This window comes from Fulmarus glacialis, unplaced genomic scaffold (assembly GCF_000690835.1).
Source record: "Fulmarus glacialis isolate BGI_N327 unplaced genomic scaffold, ASM69083v1 scaffold24652, whole genome shotgun sequence".
NCBI classification, from domain to species: Eukaryota; Metazoa; Chordata; class Aves; order Procellariiformes; family Procellariidae; genus Fulmarus; species Fulmarus glacialis.
In genome coordinates this window covers 26,427-35,397 of record NW_009196289.1, presented here as the reverse complement: position 1 = coordinate 35,397, position 8,971 = coordinate 26,427, and the positions used below count along the sequence as shown (strand labels likewise).

Genomic DNA, 8,971 nt, shown 5'->3' with positions numbered 1-8,971 from the left:
AGTCTGGCATGGATTTGGTTAAGGAAAAGACTGTCTTGGTGTCATGAGTTTAAGATACAGACACACACATTTTATTGTGTCTAGAAATGAAGTTAGGAAGATTCTGATATTTCTAAAATATGCATTTAATGCATAAATTACAGATAATGGAGCAGGTCTTATTAAAATGTTTTGTGATGGAAGGTATTGATGCTATTTCCACCTGTAAGGAAAGTTCTAACTACATGTGGAAATGCTAAGGTTCTTCTGCTTAACCTTGTTTTCTATTTTTAAGCATGTTCAGTAAATGGGAAGCTTATTCTTTGATGTATTGTCTTTTAGCTGTGTCTGTTTTTATTCTAAAACTTACTCCTAGTGTTGGAAGCTTTTTTCAATTTGTGGTATCTTGTGTTGGCTTTTGAAAGGGCCAGCTTTGGAAGAGAGGTTAAGTCAGTGGATGACCTTAACTCTAGTTAGCAGAAATGTCCAGTGTATGAGACTTTATACCCATTCTGGGTAACCATGGCATTTACAATGGGTTGTATTTGCCAGGCAGCAAATAAATTGCTTGTAGTAGTGAAAGAACCTGTACTAGAGGTCTTCCACTGGCCAACTGAGTATTTTTTAGGTGGGTTCTATTGTAACGTACAAGAGATAGAACACAGGCTCTAATTTCTCAGCCAGCAACAGGAAATGCCACTGAATAATGGCTATAGACAGAATTTTACTAGTCAAATTTTGTTATAAAATCTTTTAAATTTAGGCAAGTATTACCAGTAGTGAGCTTATAGCCATTGTGAATGCAGAGAAACACTTGGAAGTTTTTCTGAGCATTATGGCACAGTATTTTGAGTCCTTAGTAAACCTCTACAGACATACTGTTATAGAAAGAGAAATTTAGAAGTAAGCTTTCTTGGAATGCTTTTATGAGTTAAATGCAAGAACATCTGCTTTCACCTTAAGTTTGATAAGGTTAACACTGGTCAGTCTAGATCTTTGTTTCGGAAAAGCACGCACTGGAGAAAAGACCAACCTGAAATTATATTTTTCATGAGATGCAGATACAAGTCATCTGGAGTACTAAAGAAAACCACGTTTTTGTTTCAGAGGAAAATATGATACTTGTCAAAGTGAGTGTGGTGGTTACACCATTTATGGAGGTCAGCATATTTTTTTCTGGATTCATGTGTGATTCTGATGAAATCGCTGTTTGAAAGTAATAGAATAATACTTTTGAGAAGTTGTGTTCATAGTGTAACAAAATAGCTAACTGAATTGCAATATATTTTTTTATCCAAAGGGTTAAATGAATGATGTGACTTACAGATTTAAAAACATTACAACCATGAAATTCTTTAATTTAACAATTAAATGTACTACTTCAGATTCATGTCTGTTTAAAAAAAAAAATGTCACTGAAGCCCTCAATTTATGCACTATCTTTTTCTTGGAATGGGGGGGAGAAAAATTCTTTTCTTAGCTGTCTACTTTGTTTGGACACTTTCTTTTGTGGCTCAAGTGCTGTTTTGTGTGTTGGGACCAAGTTGTGTCAATAAAATTTTCAAGCAAGCATAACTCTTGTTCTTGTGTGAAGACCTGAAAAAAAACTGTCCTAGAATCCTTAACTTGCTGTGTCATGTTAAGTTTAATTATCCAGACTGAGCAGAGAGCTCAAATTTGGGATTTAGTGAAGACAAAAGAAACACCATAAATCCACAACCTGCTGTTCTGGAGAATGAGGGTTTTCCCAATTTTTGCAATTTAGCTGTTAGCAGATGTACTCAGTATCTCTTACTGCTTTTCATACAACATAATGTTTAGGGCTTATTTTAGAAGGAAACTGTACTATTTATTGGCCTAAAGTGAAAAATGGAGAAAGGAGTGTAAATGCAACAGGCAGAAGTAAGGTGTTCCTCCTGAGTTTTAGTCTCACTTTGAGACTTAAAATTGATGTGAATAATGTTATATGGAGTGTTACTGTGCAATGAAGTTAACAAGTAACTTTTGAGTTATAATAGCCTTGTTTTCCAGCTTGCTGAAGATAGTAATTATCCAGGAACTACAAGTCTGGCAAGCAAGTTACTTTGCAGCTTCACTAGAATGCTTTGAACTCTACTTCAGAATCTAACGAAATAATTAAAAAAAAAAAAATCTGCAACTAAATTGGACTGTTCCTGTCATCTCACAGCTTTATGGACAAAAGTAAAGAGCTGGATGAGCTGCTCCTGACTTTCTCTTTTTTTTTGTGGTCTTATTACATATTCTCACTTAATGGAACTGTTAAGTGGAACAGTCTGCTAGAGTAAATGTCAGGCCTGCTGCAGGTAAGCATCCACTTGACCTTGCAGAGTACTTGCCTGTTCAGTAAATAATTTTAAAGTAACTACCTAAAAAACTTATTTGGCAAGAAAACTCTCCATAAATAATGTAATAAATATCACTCCTTTAAAAGGAGGGGCAGGCAATTTATAAAAACTTTCCATAGCATCTTAAGCAACACTACAAACCGTATAATCACCACTCTGTAATTTCATTCTTTCAGTAGTTGTGAACGTTTTAAGTATGCATGAGTAAAATCCCTCTTGCCACTTGATATGTGATTACCTTCAAAAGGTGAGTTTGATTTTAATTGTTCATTTGTTATCATGCTGCAAACATTCCCACTTCTTCCATTCTCATTTTATGTTAAGCCATCTCTTTAGATTAGTAAAAGGTTTTTAAAAGTCATGATGGAAATAACTTGATTTTTTTTTTCTAAAATTAATATGGCTTGTTTTTTCTGCCATAATGTAACAGGACAGAGTGTAATTGCATGGTGAACTATGGTTTAACTCCTATTTCTATTAACTATAATGAAAAACAAAAAACTCAACAAGGAGACACTTGAGCATAATGCCGGAGAAGGGCATTAAGGAAGTGACTGACTTAGTTAATGTTTCAGGTTTAATGTGGAATAATGCTGATAGGAAGCATGGCTGTCTAAGAGAACAGAGAATGTAAGGCTGTTCCTTAACCTTTGAAGTTTCTGAACAGAGGAGCTGACAAAAGGCTTTTCCTTTGGACAAAGCAAAGCTTTTGGGTGTGAAAGAGCAAGAAAGCAAGCAGTCTTTCCATAGAATAGGCTGAGGACTTTGGTTTTGGCCACAAAGGACAGATTGCTTTCTGTGTTCTAGACAGTCTCAGGACTTTGGTATGGTGAGAAAAACTGACTGCTTGGAGGAAAAACATGGCCTGGCTTTGCTTTGCTTAGCCATTTACAGAAATGTGAGCAACTGAAAACTGAATTACCAGTGAAGCCTGCTTATCAGTCTGTGGAAGTAACCCTTCCTTTTAATTTTGTCACTTAATTTCTTGCCTCTGACACTTGAAATGTGTTAAGTGTCGTTACAGCTAACCTTTTTGCAATTTGAATATTTAATCTCTTTTGTGCCTTTGAAAATTAGAGTTTGAAAACCTTAGCTTTAAGTGATTTCTCTTTCAAAGCTTGACCCTGATACCTGTTCAGTCTGTGTGGCCATAGAAAGTCAGATGCTGATGTACTTTAAAGTCAGCATTTTATTAATGTATAGTGTGATGTCTTACAATGGATGTATGCTATGGAACAATTGAGATACCTAGAGATCTTTCAGGTATTTTCCCACAGTTTAGCTGGTATTTGTTCAGAGGATGAGATACAATGTCTCTACTCTTCCAGCTTTTAATGTAGTATTCCTTCTTGTATGGACTGTTTTTATGTTTAATATTACATAGATGGAGAAAACTAGAAAAATCTTCATTCAAGTGACTATTAAAATGGTTTGTAATGCTATACATATGCTACAGGAAGCAGATAGATATAAACAGAGAATGCCATTTCACGAGAAATTTCTGAGATGCTACTTCAGGGTATTATTTCTGAGCCTTTTCTGTAGAGTAAAAAAGGCTTCTCTAGGATAGATCCGTTTTAAGGCCTTTTTTAGATGCTCCACTAGTCCTGTCTAATCCTTAACTGCCTTGTATCTAGAATACCTGTCTAAGAAAGAGGTTTTGTTTGGTTTTTCCTCTTTTGGCTAATTGCCACTGACAGTGTTGCATTTGTTTTCCCTAAGCATTTAAACAGTTTGGCTATAACTAGTGACAAGCTTGACAGAAGCAGCCTGACCATGCTGGTTGCACTTAAAGGGAGAGTTGTTTGAGGTGCAGATTGGTGCATTTGAAGACATCTAAGAAGACATCTTGAAGACATTTAAGCTCAAGCTATTAGGACAGGATTCTTAAATGATGACTGAAGGTTGTTGCCAACAGACTTGGGATAAAGAGGATAGTATGGATATTATGCAGTGAGGCCTAAGCACCTTATCAGACTTCAGGAAATAATTTAATTTTACCTGAAGAGTAGGATAAACATTTAATATGTGAAGGGAAATCAGAGAAAAACAATCAAGTTGTGCAAAGGGACGGAGAGGAAAAGTTCACGTGATAGCCCTGTAACCAGAGATTGCTTTCATATTTTCTGTTGTGTTTTTTAAAGATGTGGGAGGGGAATGTGAGGGTGGAATATGACAAGTGTGCGGAAACTTCCAGGATGCTCTCAGAGAAGAGAGAGCTCGGATGAAATAATCATACATGGATTAGGGGAGGAATAGGAAAACTTCCTGAAAACGGTATCTCTAAAACCTTGTGGTCAGTATTTTGAAGGATCCATATCCTGCAGGACTTTCAAGATATCCTGCACTTTGTCCGAAGAATAGGTAATGCCTGCAGGAAGAGTAACCGTGCAGTAGCAAGATGACAGATATGGAAATTCCTTGCCCTCACTAAGACAGTTTCCCACTAAGACAGTCCATCTAAATAAACAACATCAACGCTGCTGTCCTCCATTTCTTTCCTGTGTTTTAAGTACATGGGCCAGACGTGTCCATCAAAGAGACCCGGTGGGTCAGGAACAGTGTAGTTACGTGTACTTCTCCTCCTTTTGCATTCATTGTATGGAACTGCCAAGTAGTAGCGTATGTCAAATAGGTCTAACAGTGGTTTGTAATTATAAAGCAGGAAGCCTTCAATGACCAGTATGTGGATATCTTTGGAGGTGGGAAAAGTTGAGCAAGGTATTCCTGCACCAAGATCTTTCTGCCTTTACAGATGGCCTGTGTAAGTACAGGAAGGCATAAAAGCATCTGGCTTATACTTTTGGTGCTTAGCTCTGTATTTTGTGTTATAAGGGACTGTTCTTAGTCTTAACTGTAAAAGAAGTTTGAGATCTCTTCGGTTTCGGAGCCAGTAGTCAAACTCTTACTTTTCAAGAGCTGCCTCTGAAATGCCAGTAAAGATTAACTGCTTCAGAGGCAGGGAGTATGGATAAGGATATGGGTAGAATATATGTATTCTACACATCTTTTGTAGAATAAACTCAAACTCCTAACTGAGGTAACTGAAACCAGTCTGCTCTAAATGTTTTAGTTCCAAGTGGTGTGGTTTGTGATCAAGCTGAACAGAATATTGGGAAAACTGTTCTCCTTAACCATCTGCTTAGTTGCAAATGAAACATACTCACTCTTACACCTGTATAGGGAGACAAAGTGTGACAAAGCCTGAATCACACATGAACTTATGGTCACCAGCCACTCTGGTAAGCAGACAAGACAGGGCTGACTTTTTTTGATTGCTGTTAAGCCCTTCTGGTTTGGCAATGATTTTGATACTCAAATATGTCGGGACCTTTATCTTAATGTAGGGCTGGGAACTGTCTTCTAATCTGTGCAGTGCTCTGGGATGTAGTGAGGTTCCAAAGTCATGTAGGAGCATAAAGAGATTGGCTTTTTTGGTGGTTTTTGTTTGTGGAGTGTCATTGGAGAAACTGTTTTTTCAGTAAGATAAAATCCTTTATTTTTATTTCAGTAGAATCACTAACTTAATCAAATTTTTTATTCCCTTCTGGCAGAATAATCATCCTATTCTTTTTGAAAAGTATAGCAGCATAGTAAGTGCATCCCAATCTACTCCACAACCACTTATTTCCTTCAGTAACAGGAAGAAACATATGCTTAGTATAACACAGCAGCTTAGTTTATTTAGAAATATGTTTAACTTTGCTGAAGAGACTCAGTAGGCCTAGGGGAAGGTACAAGAGAACTATTTGCTGGTAGAATTGGTGATTAGTAAAAGTAGCACTTCAGCACTTCTGTCTTTCTCAGTAGACCAAGATCCTTTCCTGAATATAGCTATCTTTACCAGTTCATAGAGGAAATGGTGTGTCAAATCCACCTTAAATTTTCTTCTTTTTCTGATGCCTTGCCTTCTTTCTGAAGTGGCAAACAGCCAGGATTTCCGGAAGACATTTTGGGTGCTTCAGTCAACCGATGTCCCTCTTTGCAGACATAACAGATATCTGAAAATCAGTTCTGAAATTATGCCAGTTACTTGATGTAGTCACCTAAAGATACTTGTCTGATATTTTCTGCTGATTTTACATATGGGGATTGCATAACATGCTATGTTCATAGAATCATGGAAGTTCTAAAGCTCCTCATTGTACTTGGGAATACTCAGTGGTTTAGTCTAATTTTTTTTTTTTTTTAAAAAACAAGGACCAAGATTTTTACACACTTAATTTCTTCCTAAGCTTAACTTGTTTAATTACAACCATTATATCTGAAGTAAGCCATTGGGGCTCTGCTGTGTTCTGGATGGACAACATGGTAAGCCAGTGTTGAACACAGTTGAGAATCTGACCTCACAGCCTAAAAAATCCAGGACTTTATTGCTAAGCAGCATCACTGACCCCTTCTAAAGGAACCACTGGTGCACTGCAGGCAAGCTGTTCAAACCCATCCAAATAAAAACAGAACTGAAGCATTTGCTAATTAAAAACAAAACAAACTCACACAAAGAAAACCTTTCAGCCGAGCCAAGCTAGAACTTCTGAAAATGAAGTTCACTCTCATTGTCCTGGTTTTGGCTGGGACAGAGTTAATTTTCTTCCCAGTAGCTGGGATAGTGCTGTGTTTTGGATTTAGCATGAGAATAATGTCGATAACACACTGATGTTTTAGTTGTTGCTAAGTAGTGCTTATGGTAGTCAAGGACTTTTCAAGCTTCCCGTGCTCTGCCAGGTGCACAAGAAGCTGGAAGGGGGCATAGCCAGGACAGCTGACCCAAACTGGCCAACAGGGTATTCCATACCATATGACATCATGCTTGGTATATAAAGCTGGGGGGAGTTGGCTGGGGGGCAGTGATTGCTGCTTGGAGACTGGCTGGGTGTTGGTCAGCAGGTGGTGAGCGGTTGCATCACTCATTTTTACTGGGTTTTGTTTCTCTCTCTCTTTTTGTTTGGTGTTTTTTCCCATTTCATTGTTGTTATTCTTTTATTTCAAGTATTAAACTGTTCTTATCTGAACCCATGAGTTTTCTTACTTTTGCCCTTCTGATTCTCTCCCTATCCCACCGGGGGGTGGGGAGGGTGAGCGAGCAGCTGTGTGGTGCTTGGTTGCTGACAGGTTAAATGATGACACTCGTTAATACTGCTGTAGTTCAAGTCCCTTTGGGGCACTGGCTACCAGTGCTAACTGTGTATGAATATGACGTATTCATACTTGCTGTGTTTTCTCTTCTTCGTTTTAATGAGGAGGCTCTGTAGCCTAGTCATGAGTGTTGCATCCCAGAAATGTCTAGCTCCGTTTCCTGTTAATGAAATTTTTTCATACAAACCTACATTCCACTGATTTCACTTTTCTTCCCAAGGGACTATGGATTCTGTGCAGCATGCAGGGATCACCCCAATCATCAGCACAGCCTGGTTTAAATGCTAATGTGTGTAAGTCACGTCTTGCCTTACAAAAACTGTGTGCCAAGTCCTTTTCCAGGACCCTTTACTTACCAGCATTCACAATACTTGGCTGCAACAGTTGATCCTCCTAAGGCTTTAAGTTTGGTGCTTCGCTACAGGTTTTTTCCTAACTTCCATTTGCCTTTGTTAATGGCACTGAACATCTGCCTCTTGTCTTAAGATACTGATAATTCCTGATGTCTTAACTGGGTACCAGCAAATTCAAGAGGCTGCTGAATTTTACAGAAGCCAATGGGTATTTCTTCCCCTCCAGTGTGTATTCTCCCTTAAAAGTGGTTTTCCCCATAACTCTGTTAATGTACACAGGTGCTACACAGAGTCCAACCCACACCAGATACAGTAGATATTAATGTGACGTTGTACGTATCAACAAGGATGCAATAACTATATATGACTATTCAGCCTTTGGATATGTTTTGTCTTCTTTCCTGCGTCTTTGGTCAAAGTCATTAAAGTGCTTCATATCTTAGTGGAAACCTTTTGTGTTTTTTCCTCCTTGATCCTTAAACCTTAAGGAACTTAGTGATGTAGGTTCTTTGTCTCATGTGAGTCTCCAATACTGAAACAAATGATTCTGGAAATGCAAATGCTCTTCATTGAATCAGTCAGATGCTAGGGATTAGGTTTTATTTGTACAAGAACAGTCTGAGTTACTTTAAGGTTCAAGGAGATAGACACCATCTAATGAGATAATTTCTCTAAAAAAATGTTAGTTTATCCTTTTTGGGTAACTGCTGTTAGTTTTTTTTCTCCTTTCCTATAACTGTGGTTTCTTTGTATATAAGTGCACACTTCACTTAGCTGGCTTAACAAAATGGAAGTTCCTCTTGAAAAACTTTATTTTAGGAACTTTTTGCTATCTGTTTGTTATTTCTAAGCCTGAGATTTTCACATTAGATCCATGTACATTTATTTTACTATTTACACCTATCACAGTACATTAACATGGAATACCATCACACAGACAAACCAGCTACTGACGGCTAATATAAAGATACTGGATTCCACACGGCTTAATCTGCATAGAGACCAGAAACACATCTAATGGTGAAACACAGATAAGTCTTTCTGTATTTCCCTTAGTTTCAAACCGATTTTGTGTAGAATGTGATCTTCCTACCAGAAATATCTATTTCTGTATTTGTGTATTTGTCTTGTGGTCAA

General features: G+C 37.7%; 1 pseudogene; it reads right to left on the bottom strand.

Annotated features, from left to right (window-relative positions):
* Window positions 1-4,791: 4,791 nt before the first annotated feature.
* On the bottom strand, window positions 4,792-6,296 carry LOC104072645 (annotated as a pseudogene).
* Window positions 6,297-8,971: the final 2,675 nt, after the last annotated feature.